The 17,324-nt window shown below is 40.6% G+C and overlaps 1 pseudogene; it reads left to right on the top strand.

Annotated features, from left to right (window-relative positions):
* The window catches only part of LOC135212208 (C-type mannose receptor 2-like), a 91,646-nt pseudogene that overhangs the window by 13,477 nt on the left and 60,845 nt on the right, over positions 1-17,324 (top strand).

Here is a 17,324-nt window from a genome sequence, read left to right on the forward strand (position 1 = left end):
ATCGTAGTCATCATTGTGTTTACTACCTAACTATCTGTTTTGAAGTAGCTGAATCAAAGACATAGCTTCACCAATTACATGTATAAATATGCCACAAAGACTGGAATATGTATCTGTAACAGTCTCTCTTAATAAATATAAGGGGTTCCTGTGAGCAAGTTACTGATAAAGAAAGCCTAACATTTCAAAACATGCACAAACAAAGAAAGACTCACGTGAAAAGTCTGTCAGTTAATCATACAATATTACCACACCTGTATAAAGGCTTCTAATACACGCTTTATACTTGCACGTTCCTCGCTCAAACACTCATGGACAACAACACAAGCTTAAAGACACAGAAAAATTAAGCCCGACTATTACTGTCATTGCTGCAAGCAAAGCTAATGTTAACGTGACGAATCCCGAAGATCTTTTGACAAGCATGCAAACGCTACAGCTCTGTACATGAAGGCAGGACGCTTTTTTTTTATTTTCCTTTATCTCTGCGGTTTGTCTGGGTATCTCACTGGCTATTTTCCCATATGCATGCCCTAACTTCTTGACAATAAATTTCTCCCAAGATGCTTACAATGCTAATATCAAAGAATGTCTTTTCACTAACGTCCTGATTCGTGCTCATTCTTCTGAATCCTTCCCCAACTCCTCAGTTGTATTTTTCTTCACCAAGTGTATAGAAAATATCACATATCCGTCATCCTATAGTTTTTACCGGCGTGCATGTTTTGGAATAAATGCTGGTCAGTCACTGTCTTGTACGACCTAAGCTTTTTGTTCCTTTTTTTCTGTTCTATCTTTATTTCTTAAACCTGATCTGGCAGCAAAACTCTGGAAACTATAAAGGTTTCTTCACTACAGAGGTTACTTAAGATGGATAAACACAACTGATATTACATATACTTTACGATGGATAAACATGGATATTACGTGATATGCCATGCTAATACTTTTCTCCAATATATACCGACTCACTAAAAGGAAAAAATGTAAATATTAATGGACTGCTCAATCAGACACCTAGGGCATAATTTGTATAAGTTTATACAACGTATTACTTTGTAGTGGCATTTGCATTATTTGAATAATATGTTCCTATTATAGTAAACGTGTTACGAAGTACTGCTTTATATAAACTGTTTTTATATATCTATTCATTTTCCTGTTTACATGCTCATTCAAGAAGGGCTTTCCTGGCTCTATCATTCTACCTACTATACTCTGTTTTTTTTCCATCTGTCCATCCGCCTATGGTGTTCTCGCATGGTAACACTGCGTCCCGGCCTTTAAATAGTTACGCTATGTGTAAGTTTTCGGTAAATAAAAGGATATCTGGGTGTACATTTGCAACTGAAAAGTGTTTTAATAATTTGCTGTATGCGAATTACACAGTTAATATTCGAAATAGGATATTATTATAATTGTTGAATGTAAGCTTAATATTACTATCTAAAGGCCGGGACGCAGTGTTACCATGCGCAAGCACCACAGCCGGATGGACGGATGGAAAAAAACAGAGTATAGTCATCAGTGAGACAAAAAATAGATTCTCTAACCATATCATAAGTTCTTCTTTTTCCAAAGGTTTGAAAGCGCCTTCATTTCCGCTTACCTGGGTGAAACTGGAGCTTGGCAATGGATTGGTATGAATGGTTCTGTGGCTAAAGATGGTCGGTTACATTCACCTGGGTACAGGGGAGCCTGTGGAATTCACCAACTGGGACGAATTCGAACCAGGTGAGGTCTAAATAAGAGTGGTTTCCTGGTTCCATCGAGCAAAGTATATATATGTGTGTGTATATATATATATATATATATATATATATATATATATATATATATATATATATATAATATATTCAAACGTCAGATAGTGTCACCTTCCGATTTTCAAGAAATTCATCTAGGGTGAGAATACTGGTCCCATATCCTTTCCTACACTGGCACATATTTCAGAGCCAAAATGGATTATAATGGAATGACATCAAAGCCCTTAGTCTTGTTTACAAATCTAACACTGGCCCTTTTGCTTGGGGAGGCGCGTCGCAGGACAACTAGATTATGAGGTCCTATTTAAATATGGTTATTAATTTATGAAATAAAACTGATTCAGCAAAACCCTAATTTATTTCATAAGGCAAAGCAGCGAGCAATTTGCAATTCAAGAGTAAGTAGCGCCATCACACAGAAAATGTGATCGCGTGTATTAAATGAAGACAAAATTAATGGACTAAAATATAGAAACGATGTAAATATTTGTGTGAGGAAATAGACACACCATTATGAATGGCTTAAAAAGAAATAAAGGATAATTCACCAACGCTCAGACTTAGTGGGAATAATAAGGAAAAATTCCCGTGGGAGAGCTGAAAACAATTAAGACGGCAGAGGAAAATAAATTAGGAAAAAAAATCCTGAGTCACGCCTTTCTTAAGGCCAACAAGGAATCATAGAACCTTAAAGAGGATCAGTGACAAAGGCGTTTGAGATGGACGCTTAGAGTAGTTTAAAGAAAGTTTGTTAGAAAAAGATCAATTTTTAAAGTACTCTGTATTTTTCCTAGGAACCTTACCCATTGCCCCTCCGGCCACGATATATTTCTTCCCACGCAGCTGTGCTGATATTCGTTTTTTTTTTTTTTTTTTTTTGACAGAATATTAATAGGCATATTGTTTTTGTTGTTATATAACTAGACTAAAAACACTCCTTATAACCTACGGTTTCATTTCTAAAATAAATGGATCAGGCTTAAAGTTCCAAGGCTAATAAGATTCACATCGACCAAGTATTATATGAGCTTGATTCACGTACTTCATCAAACGTGTAAAATATATCGATTTCAAGAAGTGTAATATGTCTGATATAAATGACGACGACACGATATGCCTACGATTTTTATATTAAGATGATAAAGAGGTGGGAGGCCAGTTGCAGAAAAGAAAATAAAAACTTATTTCATAATCACCTTCAACCATAAATGAAGTTGGTGTTCTTCGTTTTTCTTGCAGCTAATATGCCTTGGCCATCTGTATGTCCTTTTTTATGGGTATCCTATCATATAAAATACTTATTTCTTCAGTTACTTATCTGTCCCTAGAAGATGTCTAAAGATTGAGAAAACAAGTAAGGATTCAAAACTTTTGTTTCTTGTGTTATTGTGCACAGACACTAATATTATATATATATATATATATATATATATATAGATATATATATATATATATATATATATTATATATATATATATGTTGTGTGTGTGTGTATGTATGTATGTATGTATGTATGTATGTATGTATGTATGTATATATGTCTGAATTCTTTATAGATCCAGTACATGGCACCTGCGTAATAGCATCAGGAAAGAGCAGCACACCTGGTCTATGGATTGTTGCGGATTGCTCAGAAACACGCAGATTTCTCTGTAAGTTTTTTATCTAAAATTTCTTCTTCGTGCTGCCATTAGTTCAGTTATCTTTTGATTTTCTTATTTCTTAGTCATTAATTTGTAATCGAGTATTGTTTTTATTACGTCACTTCTTTCAATCAATTATTGTTACACTGTTGTTTTACCAACTACTATTCTTATTATTTTTATATCTAGTATTATTCTTATTACTGTTTTCAACGTTCTCATTATTGTCAACACATTCGCAATTAATTCACAATTATTCCTACTCCTCACGCTAAGAATAACAGAATAAAGTCGGAATAAAGTCCACAAAGATTTGCGAGAGGGCGTTCGTTCTCACTTTAATGAGAGGTCAGGGGATTCTTGAAAGGTCATTGTAAAACTTTTATTGCATTCGGAAAAAAAATTAATGAAAATGTACAAGCGAATATGTTCATTAGCAGACGAATTTAATTATTTGATGGTTAAAAAGTACATATATAAAATGGAATACTTTATTATCATTATTAAACTAAATCTGCTGAAACTGGACACTTCAATACCTGCCTACGAGGAATGGAGAAACTGGGAAATGTGGAGGTAAGTTTTCTTCTTCTTTCCCACCGTTATCCCTACATTAAGGGGTAGGTTGTCTGATACGCCCTCTCCACTGCTTTCCTTACATCAGGCATGGTTCATTCTTTGGCAAAGGGGTTTTTACGACCGCATGCCCTTGCTGTCATCAACTACAGCTATTGGCAGTGGGCTTAGCCTTTTACTAAAAAGGAAGACTGCAAGGCAGCAGTTTCCACAGCTATTGGGGGTGGGCCTAGCCTTTTACTAAAAAGGAAGACTGTATGGCAGCAGTTTCCACAGCTACTGGGGGTGGGCCTAGCCTTTTACTAAAAAGGAAGACTGTATGGCGCAGTTTCCACAGCTACTGGGGTGGGCCTAGCCTTTTACTAAAAAGGAGACTGCAAGGCAGCAGTTTCCACAGCTACTGGGGGTGGCCTAGCTTTTACTAAAAGGAATAGTGTATGGCAGCAGTTCCACAGCTATTGGCGGTGGGCCTAGCGTTTTACCAAAAAGGAATACTGTAAGGCAGCAGTTTTTTCCACCAGTTATTGGCAGTGGGCCTAGCCTTTTACTAAAAAGGAAGACTGTATGGCAGCAGTTTCCACAGCTATTGGCGGTGGGCCTAGCGTTTTACTAAAAAGGAAGACTGTAAGGCAGCAGTTTCCACAGTTATTGGCAGTGGGCCTAGCCTTTTACTAAAAAAGGAAGACTGTAGGCAGCAGTTTCCACAGTTATTGCAGTGGGCCTAGCGTTTTACTAAAAAAAGGTGAACGACTGTAAGGCAGCAGTTTCCACAGTTTATTGGCAGTGGGCCTAGCCTTTTACTAAAAAGGAAGACTGCACGGCAGCAGTTTCCACAGTTATTGGCAGTGGGCCTAGCGTTTTACTAAAAAGGAAGACTGTAAGGCAGCAGTTTCCACAGTTATTGGCAGTGGGCCTAGCGTTTTACTAAAAAGGAAGACTGCAAGGCAGCAGTTTACACAGTTATTGGGGGTGGGCCTAGCCTTTAACTAAAAAGACTGCAAGACAGCAGTTTGCCACAGTTATTGGCAGTGGGCCTAGCCTTTTACTAAAAAGGAGAAGACTGTATGGCAGCAGTTTCCATAGCTATTGGGGGTGGGCCTAGCCTTTTACTAAAAAGGCAAGACAAACCTATTGTATGGCCAGGCGTTTCCCAGCAGCTTTATTGGGGGTGGGCCTAGCCTTTTACTAAAAAAGGAAGACTGTATGGCAGCAGTTTTCCACAGCCAAGGCTACTGGGGTGTGGGCCTAGCCTTTTACTAAAAAGGAAGACTGTATGGCAGCAGTTTCCACAGCTATTGGGGGTGGGCCTAGCCTTTTACTAAAAAGGAAGACTGTATGGCAGCAGTTTCCACAGCTACGGGGGTGGGGGTGGGCCCTAGCCTTTTAATAAAAAGGAAGACTGCAAGGCAAGCAGTTTCCACAGCTATTAGGGTGGGCCTAGCCTTTTACTAAAAAGGAAGACTACAAGGCAGCAGTTTCCACAGCTATTGGCAGTGGCTAGCCTTTTACTAAAAAGGAAGACTGTAATGGCAGCAGTTTCCACAGCTACTGGGGTGGGGGTGGGCCTAGCGTTTTACTAAAAGGAAGACTGCAAGGCAGCAGTTTCACAGCTACTGGGGGTGGGGCCTAGCCTTTTACTAAAAAGGAAGACTGTATGGCAGCAGTTTCCACAGCTATTGGGGGTGGGCCTAGCCTTTTACTAAAAAGGAAGACTGCAAGGCAGCAGTTTCCACAGCTACTGGGGGTGGGCCTAGCCTTTTACTAAAAAGGAAGACTGCAAGGCAGCAGTTTCCACAGCTATTGGGGGGGGGGTGGCCTAGCCTTTTACTAAAAAGGAAGACTGTATGGCAGCAGTTTCCACAGCTATTGGCGGTGGGGCCTAGCGTTTTTTTTACTAAAAACGGAAGACTGCAAGGCAGCAGTTTCCACAGTTATTGGTAGTGGGAGCCTAGCGTTTTACTAAAAAAAGGAAGACTGTAAGGCAGTCAGTTTCCACAGTTACTGGCAGTGGGCCTAGCGTTTTTACTAAAAAGGAAGACTGTAAGGCACAGTTTCCCACAGTTATTGGCAGTGGGCTAGCCTTTTACTAAAAAGGAAGACTGCAAGGGCAGCAGTTTTCCACAGTTATTGGCAGTGGGTCTAGCTTTTACTAAAAAGGAAGACTGCAAGGCAGCAGTTTCCACAGTTATTGGCAGTGGGCCTAGCCTTTTACTAAAAAGGAAGACTGCAAGGCAGCAGTTTCCACAGTTATTGGCAGTGGGCCTAGCGTTTTACTAAAAAGGAAGACTGTAAGGCAGCAGTTTCCACAGTTATTGGCAGTGGGCCTAGCCTTTTACTAAAAGGAAGACTGCAAGGCAGCAGTTTACAGTTATTTTTGGGGGTGGGCCTAGCCTTTTACTAAAAAGACTGCAAGACAGCAGTTTCCACAGTTATTGGCAGTGGGCCTAGCCTTTTACTAAAAAGGAAGACTGCAAGGCAGCAGTTTCCACAGCTATTGGGGGTGGGCCTAGCCTTTTACTAAAAAGGAAGACTGCAAGGCAGCAGTTTCCACAGCTATTGGGGGTGGGCCTAGCCTTTTACTAAAAAGGAAGACTGTATGGCAGCAGTTTCCACAGCTATTGGCGGTGGGCCTAGCGTTTTACTAAAAAGGAAGACTGCAAGGCAGCAGTTTCCACAGTTATTGGCAGTGGGCCTAGCCTTTTACTAAAAAGGAAGACTGCAAGGCAGCAGTTTACACAGTTATTGGGGGTGGGCCTAGCCTTTTACTAAAAAGACTGCAAGACAGCAGTTTCCACAGTTATTGGCAGTGGGCCTAGCCTTTTACTAAAAAGGAAGACTGCAAGGCAGCAGTTTCCACAGCTATTGGGGGTGGGCCTAGCCTTTTACTAAAAAGGAAGACTGCAAGGCAGCAGTTTCCACAGCTATTGGGGGTGGGGGCCTAGCCTTTTGTTTTTACTAAAAAGGAAGACTGTAAGGCAGCAGTTTCCACAGCTATTGGGGGTGGGCCTAGCCTTTTACTAAAAAGGAAGACTGCACGGCAGCAGTTTCCACAGTTATTGGCAGTGGGCCTAGCCTTTTACTAAAAAGGAAGACTGCAAGGCAGCAGTTTACACAGTTATTGGGGGTGGGCCTAGCCTTTTACTAAAAAGACTGCAAGACAGCAGTTTCCACAGTTATTGGCAGTGGGCCTAGCCTTTTACTAAAAAGGAAGACTGCAAGGCAGCAGTTTCCACAGCTATTGGGGGTGGGCCTAGCCTTTTACTAAAAAGGAAGACTGCAAGGCAGCAGTTTCCACAGCTATTGGGGGTGGGCCTAGCCTTTTACTAAAAAGGAAGACTGTATGGCAGCAGTTTCCACAGCTATTGGGGGTGGGCCTAGCCTTTTACTAAAAAGGAAGACTGCAAGGCAGCAGTTTCCACAGCTATTGGCAGTGGGCCTAGCCTTTTACTAAAAAGGAAGACTGTATGGCAGCAGTTTCCACAGCTACTGGGGGTGGGCCTAGCCTTTTACTAAAAAGACTGCAAGACAGCAGTTTCCACAGTTATTGGCAGTGGGCCTAGCCTTTTACTAAAAAGGAAAACTGCACGGCAGCAGTTTCCACAGTTATTGGGGGTGGGCCTAGCCTTTTACTAAAAAGACTGCAAGACAAGCATTTCCACAGTTATTGGGGGTGGGCCTAGCCTTTTACTAAAAGGAAGACTGTATGGCGCAGTTTCACAGTTATTGGGGGTGGGCCTAGCCTTTAACTAAAAAGACTGCAAGACAGCAGTTTCCACAGTTATTGGCAGTGGGCCTAGCCTTTTACTAAAAAGGAAGACTGCAAGGCAGCAGTTTCCACAGTTATTGGGGGTGGGCCTAGCCTTTTACTACAAAGGAAGACTGTTTATGGCAAGCAGTTTCCACAGCTATTGGGGGTGGGCCTAGCCTTTTACTAAAAGGAAGACTGCAGGCAGCAGTTTCCACAGCTATTGTGGGTGGGGGCCTAGCCTTTTACTAAAAAGGAAGACTGCAAGGCAGCAGTTTTTCCACAGCTATTGTGGGCCTACTTTTTACCAGGAAGACTGTATGGCAGCAGTTTCCACAAAAGTGGGGGTATTGGCAGTGGGCCTAGCCTTTTTACTAAAAGGAAGACTGTATGGCAGCAGTTTCCACGCTATTGGGGGTGGGCCTAGCCTTTTACTAAAAAAGGAAAGACTGCAAGGCAGCAGTTTTTCCACAGCTATTGGGGGTGGGCCTAGCTTTTACTAAAAAGGAAGACTGCAAGGCAGCAGTTTCCACAGCTATTGGGCAGTGGGCCTAGCTTTTACTAAAAGGAAGACTATGGCAGCAGTTTCCACCAGCTATTGGTGGTGGGCCTAGCGTTTTACTAAAAAAGGAAGACTGCCAAGGCAGCAGTTTCCACAGTTTTATTGGCAGTGGGCCTCGCGTTTTTACTAAAAAGGAAGACTGTATGGCAGCAGTTTCCACAGTTATTGGCAGTGGGCCTAGCCTTTTTACTAAAAAAAGGAAGACTGTAAGGCAGCAGTTTTCCACGTTATTGGCAGTGGGCCTAGCCTTTTACTAAAAAGGAAGACTGCAAGCAGCAGTTTCCACAGTTATTGGCAGTGGGCCTAGGCGTTTTTAACTAAAAAGGAAGACTGCAAGGCAGCAGTTTACACAGCTTATTGGCAGTGGGCCTAGCCTTTTACTAAAAAGGAAGAATGTAGGCAGCAGTTTTCCACTTTGTTTAGGCAGTGGCCCTAGCGGTTTTTTCTAAAAGGAGACTGCAAGGCAGCAGTTTACACAGTTATTGGCAGTGGGCCTAGCGTTTTTACTAAAAAAGGAAGACTGTAAGGCAGCATTTACACAGGTTATTGGCAGTGGGCCTAGCGTTTTACTAAAAAGGAAGACTGCACGGCAGCAGTTTCCACAGTTATTGGCAGTGGGCCTAGCCTTTTACTAAAAGGAGACTGCAAGGCAGCAGTTTAACACAGTTATTGTGGGGTGGGCCTAGCCTTTTTACTAAAAAGACTGCAAGACTTTTGCAGTTTCCACAGTTATTGGCAGTGGGCCTAGCCTTTTACTAAAAAGGGAAGACTGCACGGCAGGCAGTTTTCCACAGTTCTTGGGGGGGGGGGGCCTAGCCTTTTACTAAAAAGACGCAAGACAGCAGTTTCCCACAGTTATTGGCAGTGGGCCTAGCCTTTTACTAAAAGGAAGACTGCACGGCAGCAGTTTTCCACAGTTATTGGGGGGTGGGCCTAGCCTTTTACTAAAAAGGACTGCAAGACATCAGTTTCCCACAGTTATTGGCAGTGGGCCCTAGCCTTTTACTAAAAAGGAAGATTGTATGGCAGCAGTTTCCATATTGTTATTGGCAGTGGCCTAAGCCTTTAAACTAAAAAGATGGGCTGCAGACAGGCAGTTTCCACAGTTTATTGGCAGTGGGCCTAGCCTTTATCTAAAAAGGAAGACTGCACGGCAGCAGTTTTCCACAGTTATTGGGGGTGGGCCGGAGCCGGTTTAACTAAAAAGGGGGACTGCAAGACAGCAGTTTTTCCACAGTTATTGGCAGAGGGCCTAGCCTTTGTTTACTAAAAAGAAAGACTGCACGGCAGCAGTTTCCACAGTTATTGAAGCAGTGGGCTAGCCAGTTTACTAAAAAGGAGATTTGCAAGCAGAGTTTACACAGTTATTGGAGGTGGGCCCTAGCCTTTAACTAAAAAGACTTGAACAAGACAGCAGTTTTACCACAGTTATTTAAGGCAGAGTGGGGGCCTAGCCTTTTTACTAAAAAGGAAGACTGAACAAGGTGGGCCAGCAGTTTCCCACAGTTATTGGAGTGGCCTAGACTTTTTACTAAAAAGACTGCAGACAGCAGTTCCACAGTTTCCTTATTGGCAGGGGGTGGGCCTAGCCTTTTACTAAAAAGGAAGACTGTAAGGCAGCAGTTTCCACAGTTATTGGGGGGGGCCTAGCCTTTAGACTTTTACTAAAAGACTGCAAGACAGCAGTTTCCACAGTTATTGCAGTGGGCCATAAAAACGCTTTTACTAAAAGAAGACTGCAAGGCAGCACCGTTTCCACAGTTATTGGCATTGGGCCAGTGGGCCTAGCCACTTTTACTAAAAAAGGAAAGACCTGCACGGGCAAGCAGTTTCCACAGTTTTTATTGCGGTGGGCCCTAGCCTTTTAACTAAAAACTGGAAGACTGCATGGCAGCAGTTTCCACAGTTATTGGGGGTGGGCCTAGCCTTTTACTAAAAAGACTGCAAGACAGCAGTTTCCACAGTTATTGGCAGTGGGCCTAGCCTTTTACTAAAAAGGAAGACTGCAAGGCAGCAGTTTCCACAGTTATTGGCAGTGGGCCTAGCCTTTTACTAAAAAGGAAGACTGCAAGGCAGCAGTTTCCACAGTTATTGGCAGTGGGCCTAGCCTTTTACTAAAAAGGAAGACTGTAAGGCAGCAGTTTCCACAGTTATTGGCAGTGGGCCTAGCCTTTTACTAAAAAGGAAGACTGCAAGGCAGCAGTTTACACAGTTATTGGCAGTGGGCCTAGCCTTTTACTAAAAAGGAAGACTGCAAGGCAGCAGTTTACACAGTTATTGGCAGTGGGCCTAGCCTTTTACTAAAAAGGAAGACTGCAAGGCAGCAGTTTCCACAGTTATTGGCAGTGGGCCTAGCCTTTTACTAAAAAGGAAGACTGTAAGGCAGCAGTTTACACAGTTATTGGCAGTGGGCCTAGCCTATTACTAAAAAGGAAGACTGTAAGGCAGCAGTTTACACAGTTATTGGCAGTGGGCCTAGCCTTTTACTAAAAAGGAAGACTGCAAGGCAGCAGTTTCCGCAGTTCTTGGCAGTGGGCCTAGCCTTTTACTAAAAAGGAAGACTGCAAGGTAGCAGTTTCCACAGTTATTGGCAGTGGGCCTAGCCTTTTACTAAAAAGACTGCAAGACAGCAGTTTCCACAGTTATTGGCAGTGGGCCTAGCCTTTTACTAAAAAGGAAGACTGCAAGGCAGCAGTTTCCACAGTTATTGGCAGTGGGCCTAGCCTTTTACTAAAAAGGAAGACTGCACGGCAGCAGTTTCCACAGTTATTGGCAGTGGGCCTAGCCTTTCACTAAAAAGGAAGACTGTAAGGCAGCAGTTTTCCACAGTTATTGGGCAGTGGCCTAGCCTTTTACTAAAAAGGAAGACTGCAATGGCAGCAGTTTACACAGTTATTGGCAGTGGGCCTAGCCTTTTACTAAAAAGGAAGGGACTGCAGGCAGCAGTTTACAGTTATTGGCAGTGGCCTAGCCTTTTACTAAAAAGGAAGCTGTAAGGCAGCAGTTTTACAGTTATTGGCAGTGGGCCTAGCCTTTTACTAAAAAGGAAGACTGTAAGGCAGCAGTTTACACAGTTATTGGCAGTGGGCCTAGCCTTTTACTAAAAAGGAAGACTGCAAGGCAGCAGTTTACACAGTTATTGGCAGTGGGCCTAGCCTTTTACTAAAAAGGAAGACTGCAAGGTAGCAGTTTCCACAGTTATTGGCAGTGGGCCTAGCCTTTTACTAAAATGACTGCAAGACAGCAGTTTCCACAGTTATTGGCAGTGGGCCTAGCGTTTTACTAAAAAGGAAGACTGCAAGGCAGCAGTTTCCACAGTTATTGGCGGTGGGCCTAGCCTTTTACTAAAAAGACTGCAAGACAGCAGTTTCCACAGTTAATTATTGCCGGGGGCCTAGCCTTTACTAAGGAAGACTGCAATGCAGCAGTTTCCACAGTTATTGGCAGTGGGCCTAGCCTTTTACTAAAAAGGAAGACTGCACGGCAGCAGTTTCCACAGTTATTGGCAGTGGGCCTAGCCTTTTACTAAAAAGGAAGACTGCAAGGCAGCAGTTTCCACAGTTATTGGCGGTACGCCTAGCCTTTTACTAAAAAGCCTGCAAGACAGCAGTTTCAACAGTTATTGGGGGTGGGCCTAGCCTTTTACTAAAAAGGAAGACTGCAAGGCAGCAGTTTCCACAGTTATTGGGGGTGGGCCTAGCCTTTTACTAAAAAGGAAGACTGCAAGGCAGCAGTTTCCACAGTTATTGGCAGTGGGCCTAGCCTTTTACTAAAAAGTAAGACTGGAAAGAAGCAGCTTTTCTTTTGGTCGTCTTTTACGACACGAAGGACCTACAGTGGTAGTATTCTTACACCCATAACACAGGGTCAGAGAAATGTGGAGGTAAGTACGGGAAGTGAAATGTTTTGGTTTAGGTGGAAGAACGGATTTAGCGTTCGGGGGGGGGGATGGTTTGGGCCTTGTAGAAAGAATAATGGAACTGTAATGAAAACAGTCGGCTTTTTTCATGTTTGTTAGGGAGGTGCAGAGAAAGACCTAGAAAGGAGGCGAGTGCACGCAAGGAGAATGATTCAATGAGTGTGAGAGGTACGTTGTGCTGCGGTGAGCCTTCTTCATGAGGTGAATAATCTGCTATACTGCCAAGAAAATTCACAACTCGTGGAAAAATTAGCTTTGAGTATTGAAAAATCAAAATTGAATGGGTTTGGGGTTTTTAGCCAAGTTAAACACAAACGCTATGAACTTTCAACATCAGAACGGCGTTCCTCATCAGCGTTTTGTACGGAAGGGATTTTTCCTTAAAATTTTCCGTATTAACTGCAAACCTCATGGCTACCAAAAGCAGTTTAGGGATATGGCAGTGATCCTAGTCTTATCTTTTCTCAAGAGCAAATTCCTACTAAAGGGAACTAGTTAACTGAATTGAATATCGATTGTACGCCCAAGGCCAAGTGCTGGGACCTATGAGGTCATTCAGCGCTGAAACTAAAAACTTGGCAGTTGAAAAGGTTTGAAAAAGGGGGTAACAGAGGATAACCTCGCAGTGCGCAATGACTCGTTTGTTTTAGGGGATGGCGGGAAGTAGTAGGAGCATTTGCGAGGACAAACAACACCAACAAGTGTTTCATACTAAGAGTATCACCCTTAATCAAACAACGATATCATTAACAACACTTAACAAAGATTCCTAAGCACAGTTCCCTTAGGAAATCCGTATCAGATTGATCTAACCTCACCTAAATATCCATCAACAGAAACTGCAACTGAACCACTGTTGATCTGATCGGGTATGTAGCTCCTAATACCCAAGCTTTGGAGTTTTAAGATTAGCCAGTATCAATTTAGAAAAACCTGGGATATGCCAATTGCCAAATTTGCTTTGGATGCCATGTGGTCGATGTAAAATGACCACACAGGTACGAATTATTTTCTGCAGGCGTTTTGGCTGTCAAGTAAAGCTTTCTAGATTCAATGGCATATAGACACATAGAGAATAGCTTTCCCGACTGTAGTGGTTTTACAAAGAACTTTTCGAGTCCTTTAGAACTAACACAACAAATATGTTCAATTTTTGTATATGTAGAGTTGTAGACAAATATTTTTTAACCAAAAACTTAGCAGGTTATCTAATTCTAATTGCCACTGAACGACAAATTTGGTAAGATATCACTCCAGATTTCTTACAATAGGGATAACGTGAACTACTGGCCTTTATCCTTCAAGAGCTTATGAAACAGATCTGCTTTGTCCTTAATATTGAATAACATTTTCCCATCACTGAGGGAAGAATATTAAGTGAAATAGCGTCAATAGTGGAGAAATATAGACCGGACAGATTTTTTACAATATCCAGAGATGAAACCTGAATCTTAAATATTTTATACCTATATAATAAAATTCTAAGGCAAAGCTTTCTTAAGAAACAATTATGAGCTCCGTTGGCACCTACAATATTTTGTTTTTGATAACTTGCACTACTACCTAATCCATATTTTGTCCAAGTCTTACTTTAACAAGATATTTAAAATAACCCGTAGTTTATGAACAGTTAATGTAATATTGGAAATATTTCTCTTACTTGCAGGTTGCCCGTTCAACGCATTTCATTAATGAATACATTTCTCTACACTGAAGACATACTATATACTTTCTAGTGGCAAATCTAAAACCCAATATACAATTGTGTTTTCATAGCCAATCTGTGTGTTGAACAATTTAGGCAAAATATAAAATGATCTAATATACTTTTCGAAAGATCCCACAATGCATTTACAGCCGAACTTCAACTTCATTATCACTCCTCTTGCAGGTGAGTATTACAGAGGAAGGTTACTCCCCTAGCACTCCGTCACCTACTCCTCCCCCGGGCCCTGATTATGCGCCGCTGAATGGGAACACGTAGGGGCGATACATGTTACAAGGTCAGGTAATTTTTAACAGAAAATGTAAATGTTGCACAAATGCAGATGATAAAAATAACTTAAGGTTTTTATATTTTCTAAAAACTAAAGGCGTTTGTTTTAACTATACCTCTCCCATCAACGAAACATGCCTCAGTCGTTAGTGTAACACACACACACACACACACACACAACACACACACATATATATATATATGTATGTGTGTGTGTGTGTGTGTGTGTGTGTGTATGGAGAAGATGAGAAGAGCTCATGAACAGAAAATTGATGAAATATTGAAAGAGGGTTAAGACCAGACGTACGCAAATTAGGACGAAAAATGTAAAATTTCATGCAGGAGGGCCTATTTCTGGTACTGTACAAGAGAGGAGATGATCTGCGGTACAACTGCGTTGCAACAGGTTTCAATATAGAGAATAGAAAAAAGGCAATTCACTAAAACAGTCGAGGAGAGGTGAATAAACAGCCTTTGAGAACTAAATAATTTTTGTATCACCTTATAATCATCAACTTTGGATCTACCCCGTTTCATGATAATTTCATTTAGCTTTCCAATATTCATGAGAATGCCTAATATAATTGACGAAAGATTTCCCACGTCCATACACATATTCTCTCTCTCTCTCTCTCTCTCTCTCTATATATATATATATATATATATATATATATATATATATATATGTATATATATTATATATATGTGTGTGTGTGTGTGTGTGTGTGTGTGTGTGTAATAATATATTTTATCTTCCAAAGTTTAGTGTTAACAGTTCCATGAGTATTGCACATAAGATTGTTTATAATTTTCTAAGAAAATTCTCGGTGCTCACTACTTCTCAAGAGTTGAAAAGAGGCTTAGAGACCTCTTGTCATCCAAAGTAACTTTGTCTTTGCTCATAGAATTAAATATTGCACATCTCTGTGTTCTTTTCAGATTCACCAAGACCCCAGATCTTGGGGCGAGGGCGCAGAAACCTTTTGCATGAGTTACGGCGCGCATCTTACCATATTTAACCTCAGAAGAAGAAGAAGAACTCTGATCAAGAAGTAAGGAAGAGGACTTCTGATCAAGAAGTAGAAGAGGACCTCTTTTTTCTAGTCTAGTTCAGCATACCTGATCTTGGATTCAAATTTTCATGTTACTTTGAGTTTATAAGGGATTTTATTACTGATGAGCATACTTGCATATTCATCCTGAATTTTATGGATGAATGTCTGTATCGTATCGATAATCCTGACGGCGGAACATTAAGAAATTTGTATAGATATGGGTAACCTTATCCTCTTTTTATACACCTTATTTTGTGCAGTCTTACGCAATCATAAGTGCCAAGATATTATGTCATTTGTTTCTGTTTATTTATTCTTGCTCTCTCCCCGAAGACTAACAGGGATGTCTCAGATTGACTCCAGTTTCCTGTCAGTCTGGGTCGGATTGCAGCAAGGCTCCGATTCAGGTGAGATACAATGACTGATTATTCTGACTCATTTTACAATTCTATCGTCAATTGCTTGCTCACTTCATTCAATGCATAGCTTTTGCCATTATGCCTTGTTTTTTTTTTCATCTAATGAAATGTATAAAGGAAGCTTTCAATAATAAAATTTTTTTCAGCTAAAATAATTTTCTCGAGACCGCCAAAGTCTGGATGCACGAACTCTGCATTTAAACTAATTCAGAATGTTCCTGAATTCGTGCTGCTAATTCATTCCTTTTTATTTTGTGGCTACTTCCGTATCTGCAAAGTAAACAGGAAATAAATTCGAGTTCAGGTCATTATGCTAATTGACTCTAATATAAGCAAGAAGCTTATTGACGTACACGTTATCAATTATATTTGAAAATGAAATACATTTTCATTGATTATCCTAAAGGTTAAAGGCGAGGCCTCTAATTGAACATAGCTAAAATTCCTTTCACAACTACCATCGACCTGTGGTTCAAGCCATGTAAGAGACATCATCACCAATTTCCTATTATGACTTAGAGTTCTGGGATTTATTATTTGACTTCCTCAATATACAATAACATTAATGCAAGTAATATTTCTATATAGTATTGCAGGAAAAAACTTCAAGACTAAGGTATTCTTTTAGGACTAACTGAGAATATTTACCCCAGGAACGTGTGATAATAACAGCATTTAATAGCACCTTTATCTAGATTTAGTTAGTTATTAAATGTAACGTAACCAAGTAAAAACAAAAAAACAAAAATTATTAAATGAAATTGTTATAAATCTTCCCTTTCAATAATACATTTTTTCTTGCGGCTTTCCTAAATTTGATTAACTTCTATGTACAAATTCGGTATTAAAAAAAAATATGATCCAAATAATTCAGTATATCTTTTTCATATACTTTACATGAAGCAATTAAAAAAAAAGCTGAAATAAGTTAAGTGAGGCAATGAAGAATATACGACAATAAGGCTATATGCCATTTGACCCAGTAGTGGATGCTGTTTGTATTTTTTCTTATAAGATATCTTTATACATATTGCAACTGGCTGTAGTGGTGTGCGTCCAAGTAAGAACATTTAAGTTACATAAATTTAATTAGGCTCCAAAGATAACATGAGTTTTATATGAGCTACCGGATAAAGTCGTTCATGAGTTCTTGGTAGGGTTGCAAACGAGTGTTTAATCTTGATGGTCTAAATATCATACAAAAGAAAAATAAGGAACTATATACAAAAAACATTCTTGATCTTTATGCATGACGTCCCATTACGCCTTATGTGTTGGCCTGTTGAAAGTGTACGAATAATAATTATTATGATTTTCATACCCAAAATAACTAAAATATATGGCTGACTTCCAGGATATCATTGGGAGTGACGGGTCGGCCTTCTCCATATGACAACTGGGCAGATGGTCAGCCGGACTCCCAGTATAAAAGGGGAGACTTGTGGCTCCGCTGATAAGACATGTCCTTGAGCTTTCACTCTCAAATTGTCAAGGATATCTGCCCTATATATGCGAAGCGCCTCAAGGTAAGTATTTAGATCTACTTATATCCCTACTCACCTTTGCAAATTTAAATCATGCTTCATCTTATTAATCTGGATACCAGATGCGATATTACCGTAGGAAATAACTATTGGAAGCAA

The sequence above is a fragment of the Macrobrachium nipponense genome, chromosome 40 (genome assembly GCF_015104395.2).
Source record: "Macrobrachium nipponense isolate FS-2020 chromosome 40, ASM1510439v2, whole genome shotgun sequence".
In the NCBI taxonomy this organism is placed as follows: domain Eukaryota; kingdom Metazoa; phylum Arthropoda; class Malacostraca; order Decapoda; family Palaemonidae; genus Macrobrachium; species Macrobrachium nipponense.